Below are 18,428 nucleotides of genomic sequence, written 5' to 3'. Positions count from 1 at the left end.
TTCCAGGTTTAGGCTCGCAGACAAAATAAAAGCATTCAGATGGTTACAGATCCCTTGTTGTAATGAATACTCATGGAGAAAAAGGTGTAGATTCACGCGCAGAGGGAGGCAGGTGTTTATTTCGCCTTCACAGAAGGCAGGAATCGTGGTCACAGGCAGGCAATACACAGGTAGGCAAACAGGCAGGTGAATCAAAACTAGGACCGAAGGCTATAACTGGTTCTCACAAACAAGCTAGGAAAAGGCTTAGTAGAGTCAAAAATAACAATACCTCACAAAGGCACAAACAGAAAGAACAAATAAGGAGCTGATGAGACCAGGTGAGTAACTAACACAGGTGAAATCAATGAACAAAAATTAAAGACAGGGCTACGTTGAAGAACACAAAGAAACAGGCTACTTTGAAGAACACAACGAAACAGAACACAAGGTTGACTAAGAAAAATAATACAGAACCTTACAATTAGAATGTTACGCCCGTCGTTGAATAAATGAGATCAAAGCGCAGCGTGGAAAGTGTTCATGATATTTATACTTGAAAACACAGACAAAACAACAAAATATAAACAAACATAAAGTTCTGCAGGGCTAGACAGCAACTGTGCAAAAACAAATTCCCACAAACTGGGGTGGAAAACAGGCTGCCTAAGTGTGATTCCCAATCAGAGACAACGATAGACAGCTGCCTCTGATTGAGAACCATACCCGGCCAACAAAGAAATAGAAAACTAGAATGCCCACCCAAATCACACCCTGACCTAACCAAATAGAGAAATAAAAATGCTCTGTAAGGTCAGGGCGTGACATAAGAGTCAATACTTCTTACAGTCTCTCCTGTTAGCACTAAACCCGCTGCTGACGTCTTTTGAACATTATGTGAATTTAACATTTTAATATGTCTGCAATTCTTTTATGTAATGTCCCTGTCTGTCCTTGACTTTCAAGTCTTTTTAACACAATGACGTAACACACCTTTTGCCACACATGAATCTGTCTATTTATGACACACCACCACCATGACTTCTCTGTCAACCCTAACATCTCCATCCTGGCACTGCAGCTAACTGAAGAAATCTCATGTATATTAGTGCCTGATACTGTACTGACTACTGCCTTTCAATCCCTTTCAGTCCTATATTATGCAGAGCCTTGCATATTCTATCACAACTTGTCCCATCACCCCACACCATTTGGAGGAGGCCCCAGTGTAATTCTCTGATTAATAATGAATGGGATGTGGCCCAGGCTGACTGAAATGGTTTGCGTCCCAAATGGCACCCAAATGGCACCCTATTCCTTATATAGTGCACTACTTTCGACCAGGGCCCATGTGGCTCTAGTCAATAGTATTGCACTATAAATGGAATAGGGTGCAATTTGGGATGCATCCCCTGTCTGAGGATGCCTTATTATCTATCTGCTTCTCTGCAATGCAGTGTTATCTGGGAGGGGAGCTGGCAGGTAAGAGTGGCCAAGCTTGATCCTCCTCCCTCCTCCTCTTCCCCATCTCCCTGGTATCAGAGAGATGGATGAGTGGAGAGAGGTAGCGGGGTGTGTGTGTGTGTTGGTGTGGGTGTGTGTGTCACCAGGTAGGCAGTGATGCAGAGCCCTCTGTTCAGAGAAGAGTGTCTCAATTAGAGGAGGAATAGAGAAGGAAACCCCACTTCTCTGCACCACCAGGCCTCCTAAACATCTTATAAAATAGAATCTAAGACAATAAAATGTCAACTATGTAAACATACACATCTAAATGTTTATTTAAATACAACAGTGAACATGTTTCTACAGTGGGCTGTGTAAACATACCAGCGTGAATAGCATGCTGACAAGCAAATCGGACCACATTTAATATTATCCTGTACTGTACCAAGTGGAATAGGAAGCTTCATCACAGGTTTTGTGGACTCTGAATGAGCTCACTTCATATTTATATTTCAGTCATTTAGCAGACCATCTCCTCCAGAGAGACTTACAGGAGCAATTAGAGTTCAGTATCTTGCTCAAGGGCACATTTACATATTTTTCACCTAGTCAGCTCGGGGATTCGAACTAGCGACTTTTCGGTTTGTAGCCCAACGCTTTTAACCGCTAGACTACCTGCTGCCCATGTTCCTCCGTGCCAAGCATTGGGTCAGGTTCGGAGAAAAATTACATTCTGATTCCCCCAATTTGAGGATGCCGAGCATTCATCCAAGAGCTGACCTCTATTAGAGAGAGAGAAGAGACTGGGAGGTAGAAAGTCCTTGCAGCCAGGCAAGCCCATCAGAACTTAGTCTATGAGATGGACGGAGACAGAGAGACTAATTGAAAAAGCCCCGCCGGAGAAAAGATTTCCTACCAAAACAAAGTGCYCTCAAAACTCTGAAGGATTGTGGCAAGGAAGAGGAAGTTGACATGACAGGGATCTTTGGCCCAGAGTGTTAGAGGACAGCAGAGGCTACATCAGAAGTAGAGGATGTCCATGGCACTATTCCAATACATCATAAATGTATCCTTCCTTCCTTGTTTCATTGAGGCAAGTTTACCACCCTGTTGTTTCCACCAATCCAGTAGCAGAAAGAGATAAATCAATGTTTCCACTCCAAGCCACTCTGTCTGAGATTGCTGCTTGATTACACCACAGCACAACTCGCCTCTCTGACACAATACTCCTCAGAGGTTTATGCACACAGAATTAATCAGGGGAGAATTATGATAACACTTGAGGCTCTATTTCTAAGGTAAAAGAGTTCTAGATGTTAACTGAGGCTCTAGTTCTAGGATGAATGAGTTCTACAAGAACACTGGAGGCTCTAGTTCTAGGGTGAATGAGTTCCACAAGAACACTGGAGGCTCTAGTTCTAGGATGAATGAGTTCTACAAGAACACTGGAGGCTCTAGTTCTAGGATGAATGAGTTCTACAAGAACACTGGAGGCTCTAGTTCTAGGGTGAATGAGTTCTACAAGAACACTGGAGGCTCTAGTTCTAGGGTGAATGAGTTCTACAAGAACACTGGAGGCTCTAGTTCTAAAGGTAGTGCCACTGTAAAGAAATATAAAAAATAGTTCAGAAGAAAAATCTTAAAAGCTTTACAATAATGGCATAAGGGAAAAACACTTGCCCCACTGTTGGTTATTTTACTCTAAAAACGTGATTTTATGATATCATCCTATTGGGGATAATATCGATAACCCAGAACCAAATATTGCCTCCAGCCAGCTTCTCGATTTGGTTCTCCTTTGAGGACGAGCACATTTTGTACAGAAATAGGAAAAAAGGTTCAAACGTATCCCTGAAACGGACCACAACAGTGGATGACTCCAACACCATCATCATAGATTGCTGATGACATGACGGTGGTAGGACTGATCACCGACGGCAATGAGGCAGCCTATAGGGAGGAGGTCAGAAACGTCAATCTGGTGCCAGGACAACAACCTCTCCCTCAATATCAGCTAGAAAAAGGAGCTGATAGTGGACTGCAGGAAATGGAGGGCCGAGCACGCCCCCATCCACATCAATGGGGCTGTAGTGGAGCAGGTCAAGAGTTTCAAGTTCCTCAGTGTCCACATCACTAAGGAATTAACATAGTCCACACACACCAACACAGTCGTGAAGAGGGCACAACAACGCCTCTTCCCCCTCAGGAGGCTGAAAAGATGGGGCATGGGCCCTCAGATCCTCAAAAGGTTCAACAGCTGCACCAATGAGCATCTTGACTGGCTGCATCACCACTTGGTACGGCAACTGCAAGGCACCGCAAGGCCCTACAGAGGGTAGTGAGTACGGCCCAGTACATCACTGGGGCAAAGCTCCCTACCATCCAGGACCTATACACTATGCGGTGTCAGAAGAAGGCTAAARAAATTGTCAAACTCCAGCCGCCCAATTCATAAACTGTTCTTTCTGCTACTGCATGGCAAGCGGTACCAGTGCACCAAGTCTGCAACCGACAGGACCCTGAACAGCTTCTACCCCCAAGCCATAAGACTGCTAAACAAGACTGCTAAATAGCTCATGGAATGGCAATCCAGACTACCTGCGTCTACCATTTTTTCAACTCTATGCACACACACTGGACTCTACCCACACACTCATTCATAGTTTAACTGACATCACAACACACACATACACACTACATACTGTACGCCCACACACACAAAACATGCACACTGACACCACATGCAACACACACACACACCACACACACACACACACACACACACACACACACACACACACACACACACACACACACACACACACACACACACACACCACACACACACACACACACACAACACACACTTACGCTGCTGCTACTGCTATTATCTAACCTGTACTATCCGTACTGGTACTCCCTGTATATAAGCCATGTTATTACCTCGTACCCTTACACATTGACTCGGTACTGGTACTCCCTGTATATAGCCATGTTATTACCTCGTACCCCTGCACATTGACTCGGTACTGGTACTCCCTGTATATAGCCATGTTATTACCTCGTACCCCTGCACACTGATCGGTTACTGGTACTCCCTGTATATAGCCATGTTATTGTTTACTCGTTATTGTTATTCATTATTCTGTGTATTTATTCCTCGTGTCACAATTGTATTTTTTATTTTTAACTCTGCATTGTTGGAAAAGGATCCGTAAGTAAGCATTTCACTGTTGGTAAACAGCAGGTGTAGACTAAGCATGTGACAAATACAATTTGATTTGAGTGTGCGTGCGTGCGTGCGTGCGTGCGTGCGTGCGTGCGTGCGTGCGTGCGTGCGTGCGTGCGTGCGTGCTTGTCCGACCCCAGCAGGCCGGTTGTGAATTCATCCCAGCACCTCGTTATCTTCTAGAACAGATGGATGATGAGTCTCCCTGATGTAGAAACTTAACAAGGAGGAGTTTTAACACGCTGACAGTTTGAATAAAAGATCCCCACTGGGATTTGTGCATGACAGGGCAACCTAAACCTTGTACTCTTCAATTATGTGACACCTAGTACTGCAGCCCAGGAAGGCTTGTGCAGGGCTCTGCTCTGCTCTCATCCGAATCCATCTAGAAAGACAACGGAGCGAGGGAAACAGGACTTTATCTCAGGTGAGAATGAGAAATAGAGAGATGTGTCAACGGCAGCCAGGAGATCAAACGCTGCTGGGAGGACATTATCGTTTACAGGTCTATGTCCCAAATGCTACCCTATCCCTTATATAGTGCACTACTTTTGTCCAGCCCTGGTCAAAAATAGTGCACTATATAAGGAATAGGCAATAGGGTGCCATTTGGGATGCATCCTAGGTCTATTCCTGGTGGTGCAGAGATGCCAAGAGGACTGGTACTGGCACGCTGTCATAACATTACATTACAGGTGATGAGGGGGGTTCAGTCTAGGGTTGGTTTTCAGAGATGGGTTTTACAGTTCATTACACGACACTAAACATGCTTTGCRCCAATTAACTTCTAATTAAGAAGGACATATTGTTAGCATTGGCGATCAGATAAGAGCTCTGTCTGAGGGAGGAAAAGAACAGATTAATTGTTGAGAATCTTAAGTCTAATCAGAGTTAATCACTGAAACAAACAAGTGAGGTCAAGGGAACTGGAGCCTGAAAGTGAAGCTAAAAGCTATAGGGCATTTTACTGCATGTGCAGAGAGTGTGTGCGTGGTGAAGGTCGTTATGACGACCACGACACAGACAATGGCATATCCTGTCATTGTTTAATTAGCCTCGGGGGAAGGGGGAGGAGTCATCTCAAACAGAGATAAGGGACGTGTGTGTCTCCACCTTTCTCCTTCTCATCTTAAAAACTAAATATTTTCTAGCCTACTGAGAAAGCAATTACTAATCACCATTGAACCCTTTTACAGGAGTTGAGCGATGGGTTCAAGCCAACAACTATTGAATTTCACCCCAGGGCCAGGGCATACAGCAGCAAACTAAAAGGAACTCAGCCCAATGTAATTGGCCACCACTTTCACACTAAGAAAGGATCTATTTATAGAATGCTGGGTAAGTCACCATTTCCTGAGCTGGGCACGGAAAGGAGAGGAAAGGAAAGGTAGCTCCACTGGCATCAACAGCCATTTTCTGCAAACCACTGGTTACCGGAGCACAAAGCAAGATGACGGCTCGTAGGAAACCATGGTAGTACTGCTTTTCACAGCCCTGACTGTATTATTAACCACACACTGTAGGCCTATGTGATTCGTTCTTCTAGTCACATGTCATTGCACTRGCAGGTGTCCTTTCAATCCCTCTATAGAATAAAATAAAGTCCTCATCATGAGATTTCCAGACGTAAATCCAGGTAGTCTCACATTCAATGATTTGAGTTGGGAGTTTCCATTCTGTCAGAGTAATTCAGGAGCACGGAGAAATAATGGAATTCCTCATTCAAATAGGAGTTCAAAAAGAAATGGAGGCTTTAATAGAATCCATTTTACATTGTTCTCAGATAGCTGGAGCCAGTGCACTACAGTATATAGGAAATAGTGTGTCATTTGGGACGAAGCTAAAATGACCTCATGCTGCACAGTAGGTTCTAAAAAGCATATCCTGGTGAAATACAGCCTGAAAATACATGCTGTCTGACATTAAAACTGACACATCGCTAGTATTGCTTTTTTCAAAAAATATTTGAGATGGTCTCTAAGTATTTAGGTCCTCCATTCAATGGCTAACCAACCATAAACAAATAAGTATGTACAGTGTATTCAGACCCCTTAACTTTTTCCACATTTTGTTACGTTACAGCCTTATTCTAAAATCAATGAAATTATATTTTTTCCCACATCAATCTACACACAATACCCCACAGAATTTGTTGCATATTTATTAAAAATAAAAAACAGAAATACCTTATTTACATAAGTATTCAGACCCTTTGCTATGAGACTCAAAAATTGAGCTCAAGTGCATCCTGTTTCCAGTGATCATCCTTGAGATGTTTCTATAACTTGATTGGAATCCATCTGTAATGAATTCAATTGATTGGACATGATTTGAAAAGGCACCCGTCTATATAAAAGGTCCCACAGTTGCCAGTCCATGTCAGAGCTAAAACCAAGCCATGAGGTCGAAGGAATTGTCCGCAGAGCTTCGAGACAGGAATGTGTCAAGGCACAGATCTGGGTAAGGGTACACAAAAATGTCTGCAGCATTGAAGGTCCCCAAGAACACAGTGGCCTCCATCATTCTTAAATGGAAGAAGTTTGGAACCACCAAGACTTTTCCTGGAGCTGGCTGCCTGGCCAAACTGAGCAATAGGGGGAGAAGGACCTTGGTCAGGGAGGTAACCAATAACACGATGGTCACTGACAGAGCTCTAGAGTTCCTCTGTGGAGATGGGAGAACCTTCCAGAAGGACAACCATCTATACAGCACTCCACCAATCAGGGCTTTATGGTAAAGTGGCCAGACAGAAGCCACGGCTTTTACKGGTGTCACGRTCGTCTTTAGGTGAAAGAGAGGACCAAGGCGCAGCGTGATATAAATAAATCTTCTATTTATTTGAAGATGAAACGAACACGAACACTAATACAAACTAGACAAAACAACAAACGACCGTGAAGCTAACAAACGAAAGTGCAGACACAMGCTACTAACGTCAAACATAGACAATTACCCACAACCTACCTAATGCCTATGGCTGCCTAAATATGACTCTCAATCAGAGACAACGATAGACAGCTGTCTCTAATTGAGAACCAATCCAGGCAACCATAGACTTACATAAACACCTACACTGAACACAACCCCATGAACTCTACCAAAACCCGCTAGACAATACACACACCCTAGACTAGACAAAAAACACACAAACATCCCCCATGTCACACCCTGACCTAACTAAAATAATAAAGAAAACAAAGATAACTAAGGCCAGGGTGTGACAACTGGGCACATAACAGCCTGCTTGGAGTTGATTAAAAGGCACCTAAACAACTCTCGGACCATGAGAAACAAGATTCTCTGGTCTGATGAAACCAAGATTGAACTCTTTCGCCTAAATGCCAAGCGTCACATCTGGAGGAAACCTGGCATCCTCCCTACGGTGAAGCTTGGTGGTGGCAGCATCATGCTATAGGGATGTTTTTCAGCGGCAGGGACTGCGAGGCTAGCCAAGATCCGGGGAAACCTGAAAAGAGCAAAGTACAGAGAGATCCTTGATGAAAACCTGCTCCAGAGCGCTCAGATCCTCAGGCTGGGGTGAAGATTCACCCTCCAACAGGACAACGACCCTAAGCACACAGCCAAAACAACGCAGGAGTGGCTTCGGGGAAAAGTCAAGGGGTCTGAATACCTTCCAAATGCGCTGCATACATACAGTGCATACGGAAAGTATTCTGACCCCTTGACCTTTTCCACATTTTGTTACAGCCTTATTCTAAAATTGCAAATTTGCTAATTTATTTAAAAAATATTCAGACCCTTTACTCAGTACTTTGTTGACGTCACTTTGGCAAAGATTACAGCCTTGAGTCTGCTTGGTTATGGCTAATCCCACAAGTAATTATCTACATTTTCAAAAGTATCGGTAATCTGATTACAATATTTTTGCTGGTAAAGTTACGGATTACGGTTACAGGTTTTTTGTACTGTAGTGTGAAGTTATAATCCATTGTAATCCTGCCAGAYATGACGCTTGGCATTCAGGCCAAAGAGAACMATCTTGGTTTCATCAGACCAGAGAATCTTGTTTCTCATTGTCTGAGAGTTCTGTAGGTGCCTTTTGGCAAACTCCAAGTGGGCTGTCATGTGCCTTGTACTGAGGAGTGGCTTCCATCTGTCCACTCTACCATAAAGTGGTTGGTGGAGTGCTTTAGAGATGGTTGTCCTTCTGGAAGGTTCTCCCATCTCCACAGAGGAAATCTGGAGCTTATTCAGAGTGATGATTGGGTTCTTGGTCACCTCCCTGACCAAGGCCCTTCTCCCCTAATTTCTCAGTTGGCCGGGTGGCCAGCTCTAGGAAGAGTCTTGGTGGTTCCAAACTTCTTCCATTTAAGAATGATGGAGGCCACTGTGTTTTCACCTCCCTGACCAAGGGAGGTAAAGGGTGGCTACTTTGAAGAATCTACAATATATAATCTACTATATATATAATATATACTTTTTTGATTCCATATGTGTTATTTCATAGTTTTGATGTCTTCACTATTATTCTACAATGTAGAAAATAGTAAAAATAAAGAAAAACCGTGGAATGAGTAGGTGTGTACAATCGTTTTACTGGAACTGTAGTGTGCAGTTTTGTCACACAACACAATGCCACAATTTTGAGGGAGCGTGCAATTGGCATGTTTTTTTTTWKTTTTTTWAAATCTTTATTTTAACAGGGAAAACAGACTGAGACCTGGATCTCTTTTACGGCTGTGCCCTGTGTAAACATGTTGACATGTACAGTTTTAGACATACAGACAAGAACATTTCAAAACATACACAATTCAACAGAAACAATCACAGACAACATCATATTGATCCTCATAAGCATTTTAAAATGGCAAGGGACACCAGAGTGTCTAACTTAAGTTGGATCTGCAGTTTGTTCCATAAATAAGGTGCAAAGGAACTGAAGGCAGTCCTACCCAACTCTGTGGAGACCGCAGGAGCTCTCTATGTAATCCACATCTGTGATCTGGTTTTAAAATGTACATCTTGGTGAATTAATGATGATATATATGGGGGTTTTAAAAGAAGTGCTTTATAAATAAACAAGAGAGCATGTTGCTCGCCTCACAGATAGAGAACCCAACCCACATGTTGATATAGGATACAGTGATGAGTTCTGTAACTATCACCCGTGATAAACCTGAGTGCACAATGGTAAATAGCATCAGTGGTTTTAGTGTTTGCCGATGCATGCATATAGATAATATACATAATCTAAACGGACATAAAAGTAGCCTGCACAATTTTTTCCTATTTACAGAGGACAGCAAAGCCCTGTTTCTGTAAAGGAATCTATCTTGAATTTGAGCTTTTTTCCAATTCAGTAACATTTTTTTTAAAAGAAAGCCTATCATCTAACCATACCCTAAGTATTATATGCAGAGACCTTATTGATTTGAGTACCATCCAAGCTAGTGATTCAAACGTGTTTCTACTGAGAGTTAGACCTAAGAAAAAAACTGACTTTGTTTCTTAGCGTTTAAAACAAGTTTAAGCTGTAAAGAGCCCCTTAGTATCCTAAAATCAGACTCCAACTGCATTAAAGCTTGGTCCGCTGTTGGAGCAATAGAGTAATCACTGGTGTCATCTGCATATAAATGGAATTTACAATATCTGACATCATCACCAATGTTGTTTTATAAAGTGAGACAAGTGGGCCAATTATTGAACCTGAGGGACCCCTTTAAGTAACTGTAAGGGGTCAGCTTGACCCCATCGACCATGACGCGCTTGAGTTCTATCTTAAGATAGTCATAAAACCATCGGCAGGCATCAGTGCCCAGTCCTATAGATGACAGCTTACTCAAAGGATAGCATGGTCTACAGTGTCAAAAGCTTTTGACAAATCTACAAACAACGCAGCACAGTGCTTTCTATCGCTAAGGCATTTGCGATATCATTTACAACAAGCATAGTGGCCGATGTGGTACTGTGTTAGATCTAAAACCAGATTGATGGTACTAAGAATACTGTTAGCAGAAAGAAAAGATTGTAACTGTTTGTTGACTATAGATTCTAGAATCTTTACCAGACAAGGGAGCCTAGAGATGGTCGATAGTTATCCAAATCACTACCGTCACTCCCTTATGTAATGGCAGAACAAAGCTGCTTTCACACCTTAGGGATATTTCCTGTGCTTAATGTTAGATAAAAATGTGTGTTACTGAACCAGCAAAAATAGGTGCAGCACACTTAAGTAAGTCGGGCTAAATTGCCAGCGCTAAGGATTTCTAGTATCAATGGCACACAGGGCAATTAGAACTCTGCTTCAGTTATTTTCTGGAAACTAAAAACAGGGTTACCATTTTTCAGAGTAACGGTTGAAAAGCAAACGAAAAATCAACTAACTGAAGTACCACAAAGTCCACTTTTCCTTTCAAATAAAAAACCAGCAGAGATGAAATGCTTATTAAAAGCATCACAAATATCATTTTTTCAGTTAGAATACAGAATCTGAGGTAATTTGCTTAGGAAGAGAACAGCAGAATTCCCCGTTTCAGTGAATTACGAGTTTTCCAGAATTTGCGCAGGATCTCCTGCAGAATCTGTCATAGCATTAAGGAAGTAATTTGTTTTTGCCTTTTTGACAGCTGCAGTACATTTATTTCTCAATTGCCTAAAAAACAGCCAATCAGCTGGAGTACCTGTTTTCCTCGCCAAGCCCAGGCCGATCTTTTTGCAGGAAAAGACCTGACAATTCAGGAGAGAACCAAGAACTGGTTCGGTTTCTTACTCTTGATTCTTAAGCGGGGCATGTTTATCAGACATAGAGGTAACAATAGAAGAGAAAAAAGCAAGGCGCTAAAACCGGTCCAGAAAGCAGCAAGTGGATAAAAGCTCAGAGTGATATAAGTCAAGGATAAAAGCTTGCTGTGAGAAATGTTTATAATTCTTCTAGAGATTATACAGGGATCAGAGTGTTTCAGCCTGGTATCTCTAATACAAGCAATAGGGCAGTGGTCACTGATATCATTTGCAAAAACCCCACTGGCTGTGTATTTATGGGGGTATTTGTTAGAATAATGTCTAGTAGAGTGGATTTTACTGGTTTCTTAAAGTTGGGACGGGTTGGTTTAGTTATCAGCTGAGTTAGATTTAGCTCAGTACAAATGCCTTTTAATTTATCGGATACTGGGTGAGAGCCAATCCAGGTTAAATCTCCCAAAATCAGTAATTCAGAGTTTGCATAATTAGATAGTATATCAGATAATTTGCATAGAGTCCAAGGAGGGGCTGAGGGGGCGATATACCCCTGCTAGAGTTAAATGAGCATTATTACCAAGTACCACGTTTAAAACTAGCATTCATATTGCTTTGAGACAGAGGTTGATATGGACACAGAAACATTTAAGCAGCATTTAACATAAATCGCAATACCACCACCTCTACCAACTCTATCAGTTCTATAAATATTGTATCCAATCACTGAACATCTGAATCTGGCACAGAATCACACAGCCACGATTCAGATACATCAGAACGTCAACATTTGATTGTGAGACCAAAATTTCATAAAGTCCAACTTTGGATCAGGCTTCTAGCATTCAAATGAATTTTCAATACCATTGCTACGGGAATTCATATCAGATGGAGTATCCAAGGTAGCACCTGAAGCTGCACTGGATGAGCAATAAACCATTTTCGAGCTATTGACAGAGCTCAATTTTATGGGGACAAGATTACTACTAACAATACCTCTCTGCATGTGAGTAGTATTCGCAATACGGTGATTGGACAATAATCTAGGAATTGCAGAAAGGTTGTTAACTGTAGTTTGTTCATATTTGCAATTGAGGAACTAATTAATGAAACTGGGAGAGGAGCATTGAACATAGTCTGATAGGGGAGCGTACAATCCCAAAAGTCAACCCCGAGAATACATAACGTCAGGTATCAAAGGCTCTACATGAGGCAAGAGTAAGAGACATGTTGGTGGAGAGGATGCTGGAGCCATACCTGTTAAGATGTAAATTGTCCCGAAGAAATAGACCTGGTCGGTCTGTAAAAGCTGCAAAGTTATCCACAAAAGGAATTCCCATCGTGCAGCAGTATCCCTTAAGCCAGGTGTGTAATTGGCGAATACGACTAAAAACCATATCCGTGTAGCGTGGGGATGGAAATGGACCGGAAACAACACACTGCTTCCCAGATTCCAGCAGCGTATTTATCAATGTTTTAAAATCGTCTCTCAGTTTCTCTGACTGCTGGAGTTTAATGTCATGTTGACTGCAGGAATGTCCACCAGAGCTGTTGCCAGAGAATGTAATGTTCATTTCTCTACCATAAGCAGCCTCCAATGTTGTTTTAGAGAATTTGGCACCCTCCCAACCGCAAACCACGTGTAACCACGCCAACCCAGGACCTCCACGTCAGGCTTCTGCTCCTACAGGACCCGGACAGCTGATGAAACTGTGGGTTGGCTCAACCGAAGAATTTCTGCCCAAACTGTCAGAAACCGTCTCAGGGAAGCTCATCTGCGTGCTTGTCGACCTCACCAGGTTCTTGACCTGACTGCAGTTCGGCGTCGTAACCGACTTCAGCGGGCATCTACTCACCTTCGATGGCTACCGGCAAGCTGGAGAAGTGTGCTTTTCATGGATTTATCCCGGTTTCAACTGTACTGGGCAGATGGCAGACATGGCCTTGTGTGGCGAGCGGTTTGCTGATGTCTACGTTCGGAACAGAGTGCCGGTGGGGTTATGGTATGGGCAGGCATAAGATACAGACAACAAACACAATTACATTTTATTGTTGGCAATTTGAATGCAAGGAGATACCGTGATGAGATGCTGTCGTGCCATTCATCCGCTGACATCACCTCATGTTTCAGCATGATAATGCACGACCCCATGTTACAAGGATCTGTACACAATTCCTGGAAGCTGAAAATGTCCAAGTTCTTTTTTTGAAACATTGAGAAATAGTTAAGTCGATTTTTGGGTCAAATTAACCAGTTATCTACCTCTGTTAAGCAGCTAGCTATCTATAGCTACATGTAGCTGGTAGCTTGCTAGCTAGTTGGCTCCCATGCCAATTTCAAGTGTATTTAAAATAACATCTGACCATCTCGGAAATATGAAGTTATTTCAAAATGAAAAGTTAACTGGCTAGCGCATCATGCTTTGTGACATTATGTTAGTGTCAGGTATGCGTAAATGGCTATAAGAGAGTCAGGTGCAGGAGWGCAGATATTGGGTAGCCAACGGAGCCTTTTATTTAAGCGAACCAAAAGCACACGGCAAAGTGAACACGAAATAACAATACGGGTTAACATAACCCAGYGCAACAGACTAACTTGCACATAACATGAAACAGAATAAACAATACCACACAAAGACATGGGGGAAACAGAGGGTTAAATACACAACACATAATGAGGGAAATGAGAACCAGGTGTGTGGGAAAACAAGACAAGGCAAATGGAAAATGAAAAATGGATCGGTGATGGCTAGAAGACGGGCGACGTCGAAAGCCGAGCACCGCCCGAACAAGGAGAGGCAGCGACTTCTGCAGAAGTGACAGTTAGATGTTTTCACTTATTGCATGTTTGTTGCATTCTCCCTGGTGCACTCGTTCGATTCGTAAACTGGCTGCTCATTCTAAACATCATAATCTAATCTGTTCAAAATAGTGGCCGCATGTGTTCATCTGGTTTTTGACATGCAAAAGTGAAATAGGTGTACTTATACTTTTATTCAAATGCACAGATTACTTAATACAAGAGGTATACAAAAGTATGTGGACAACCCCTTCAAATTACTGGATTCGGCTATTTCAGCCACATCCGTTGCTGAAAGGTGTATAAAATCGAGCAAACAGCCATGCAATCTCCATAAACAAACACTGGCACTAGAATGGCCTTACTGAATGGCTTAGTGACTTTCAACGTGGCACCGTCATAGGATGACACCTTTCCAACAAGTCAGTTCGTCAAATTTCTGCCCTGCTAGAGCTGCCCCGGTCAACCGTTTATGCTGTTATTGTGCATGTGCAATGCCAAGCGTCAGCTGGTGTGGTGTAAAGCTCGCCGCTATTGAACTCTGGAGCAGTGGAAACACGTTCTCTGGAGTGATAAATCACGCTTCACCATCTGGCAGTCCGACAARCGTATTTGGGTTTGGCGGATGCCAGGAGAACGCTACCTGCCCAAATGCACAGTGCCAACTGTAAAGTTTGGTGGAGGAGGAATAATGGTCTGGGTCTGTTTTTAAAGGTTCGGGCTAGGCCACACGCTACAGCATACAATGACATTCTAGACAATGCTATGCTTCCAACTTTGTGGAAACAGTTTGGGGAAGGCCCTTTCCTGTTTTAGCATGACAATGCCTCCGTGCACAAAGCGAGGTCCATACAGAAATTGAGATCAGTGYGGAAGAACTTGACTGGCCTGCACAGAACCCTGACCTCAATCCCTTCGAACACCATTGGGATGAATTGGAACGCCGACTGTGAGCCAGGCCTAATGCTCGTGGCTAAATGGAAGCAAGTCCCAGCAGCAATGTTCCAACATCTAGTGTTATAGCTGCAAACGGAGGACCAACTCCATATTAATGCCCATGATTTTGGAACGAGGTGTTCGAGAAGCAAGTGTCCACATACTTTTGGTMATTTTCTCAAAGAAACTACCAGTAGTTCGATAACTTGGAATAATATTTCTGTCATGCTGCTTTGTTGACAACTCCAACCACCACCTCATCCCATACAGTTTAAGTCAGTGTTATTCTTTCTCCTGGGCCTGTATTCACTAGGATCAGCTGCTGTCTTATTTATTATGATCTAAAAGGCTAAACTGATCCTAGATCATCACTCCTACTCCAAGATGCTGGGCCCTTGTAGTTTCCATCACATGCCTTAATGTGACAGAAACAGATTGAGGTGGGCATTCAGAGTGAAAACCAGGAGGAAGGCAGAAGGACGGAGGGATGAGGGAGAAGATGTAGAGGAGGTAACGGGATTCTCATGAATGTTTCCTGGATATTATTTTTCTTCCAGGCGCTGTGCTTCTTCTCTGGATAGGGAGAGGCGAAGCAGACAGACAGACAGTGTTGCTAACTGACTGATGAGTCAGTCTGATTCTGTCATGTCTCTCCTCTACTGAACAGACTCAGGGCTTTATGCTCTCAGAATCACTAATCCCAGAACTATTGGGAGCAAAACAAAACACCTATTTGGAGGCCAATGTCTGATTCGTATGAAAARTTGCCTGCAACTGAAAATCAATTCAAGCATTCTGTCTTGTGGTGTGGGAAGGTTGTTGTTCTGTACCTTACCCCAGGAACTCCCTGTTACAGATTTGATTGAGTAGAACCTACAGTCCGGGCAGGCTTGAGGCTGCCAATGCATCTCAGTAATGCCCAAAGTTTTATAGGTACAATTTACAGCTACTGTCAGGGCTTTGGGACTTAGCCTGGACAGCGCAACAATCAAAACCTTGTTTCCCAATAGAATCATTCACTGTTTCATGCCAACTACAATATAAACTGAGTGTATAACACATTAGGAGCACATTCCTAATATTAAGTTGCACCCCCTTTAGACCTCAGAAGAGCCTCAATTCATCAGGGCATGGACTCTACAAGGTGTCGAAAGCGTTCCACAGGGATGCTGGCCCATGTTGACTCCAATGCTTCCCACAGTTGTGTCAAGTTGGCTGGATGTCCTTTTGGTGGTGGACCATTCTTGATACACATGGGAAACTTGTGTGGAAAACCCAGCAGCGTTGCAGTTCCTGACACAAACCAGTGCGCCTGGCTCCTACTACCATACCCTGTTCAAATCTTTTGTCTTGCCCATTCACCCTCTGAATGGCACACATACACAATCCATGTCTCAACTGTCTCAAAGCTTAAAAACCTGTCTCCCCTTCATCTACACTGATTGAAGTGGATTTAACAAGTGACATCAATAAGGGATCATAGCTTTCACCTGGATATATCTGGTCAGGCTGTCATGGAAAGAGCAGGTTGTTCTAATGTTTTGTACACTCAGTGTATGATTTCATTCAAATAGTCTATAATGCTATTTGGCATTCCAAAAGCTATTCTGGAGATACAACGACACTATAGACCTACATTGAAGAAGAAATACTGTATCACCACAGTAATGAAGCGGCAAACACCCCCAGGGCCTTTGTACCAGAACGTTGGTGGTAGTCCCATGCTGTTGTCCTCTGATTGGCGTTTCACAGTTTGATGGAAAGCAGGAGATTGYGCAACAGGCAGTACATGACAAGTACATCACAGCTGATAAACCACAGACCACGAAAAGAAGGAGATCATCAGAGTAGACGGAGGGAGAGAGAGAGAAGGGAGAGAGGGAGGCCATCTCCATTTGGCAGACGTGTGTGATTTCTAAACACCACTCTCCCTCCCTGTGACATTGACAGAACAAACCTGGAACTTCAGTTGCAACACAACAACAACAAACTCCCATCTGAGAGTTTTAACACTGATGAACAACGTCAAAAACAGCAAGAATGTACCAGGGTACACAGCTGAAAAGATTAAATACAATGTTACAGCAAAGACTGTGATCTTCTGTGAGTCTATAAAACACTGAGCACATTTCTCCTTCTTATCTTTCATGATAATTACTTCTTAAGCTATTCAAAGATGGGAGAAATTCTCAGAACTATCTTGGAGATTTAACAGCGATCCCTTGGCTCGGGCGTGTGGGGTGGAGCAGGCAGCCTGCTCAGGAACACCAATTAATAACTTAGCCTTGTCAGTGGAGTCCCATGACAGAGACGAGAGACTTATCTGAGGCCACAGGGACAGCATGGGGAATACCAAACACATGCTCACTTACGCACTCGCACACACACTTAAACGCATGCACACACAGAGGACACACACGCAGGGGATACACACACACACACACACACACACAGAGGACACACACACAGAAGACACACACACACACACTCACAGAGGACACACAGAAGACACACACACACACACACACACACACACACACACACACACACACACTCACAGAGGACACACAGCCAGACTACATCATAGACATCCTATAACAGGATCTCTATGGACGGCATGCATTCATCGGCTCAAAACACAACGTCATTTCTTTTGAGTGACGGTACCATCTAATTACCAATGCTAATTATACACACACCACTGCAGATCATGCGGATGCTACAATAACAAGCCAACTGCCTAACAACTAAAGCTAAACCCATCACTTCACATTCTTCTGTGAATTCTCTAAGTTTGACATTTAGTTGCTCGGAACCAAATGTAGTACACATTCAACTGTAATACAGGGATCACTTCAGATGCACAAAGTGCTCAGCGTTAGAATAAACTTTSCAGTCAATCGATTCCATTATGTAAAGAATATCTTAAAAACACTTCAACCACACACTTCACAGGCTAATCCAATTATGTGGTTCGCACCCAGAAGATATCCCTTCAAAAACTGATGGCTTTTGACTGTGGCACACTGCTCATATAGTTCAACATCCCACCATCTCCTCCCCAGCCTGACCTGCCGTTCCTCTACAGCTTTGTTTAGTTGGGGATATAAAGCACATTGCAAATGGCTGCCTTAGTCTGGTCACATTGTCCAGCCAGGGTAGTACATATCTATTGGCTCTGCAAAAGCCTCTGTGTCCTGTGAGGTCAGACCTCTGTGTCCTGTGAGGTCAGACCTCTGTGTCCTGTGAGGTCAGACCGTGACAGGATAAAGTGGTGCTGTCCTCCTCAAGGAGAGGCCACCACGGATACACACACCTGCACATACATTTTCTCTCTCTCTCTCT

At 43.1% G+C, this 18,428-nt stretch overlaps 1 long non-coding RNA gene across 1 annotated transcript in view; it reads right to left on the bottom strand.

Annotated features, from left to right (window-relative positions):
* LOC139023574 (uncharacterized) overlaps window positions 1–18,428 on the bottom strand; it is a 164,054-nt gene that overhangs the window by 8,746 nt on the left and 136,880 nt on the right. The gene's annotated exons all lie outside the window — the stretch shown is intronic.

The sequence above is a fragment of the Salvelinus sp. IW2-2015 genome, linkage group LG33, assembly GCF_002910315.2.
Source record: "Salvelinus sp. IW2-2015 linkage group LG33, ASM291031v2, whole genome shotgun sequence".
Classification (NCBI taxonomy): Eukaryota; Metazoa; Chordata; class Actinopteri; order Salmoniformes; family Salmonidae; genus Salvelinus; species Salvelinus sp. IW2-2015.
The sequence above is the reverse complement of the archived record's forward strand: the minus strand, read 5'-3'. Positions and strand labels throughout refer to the sequence as shown.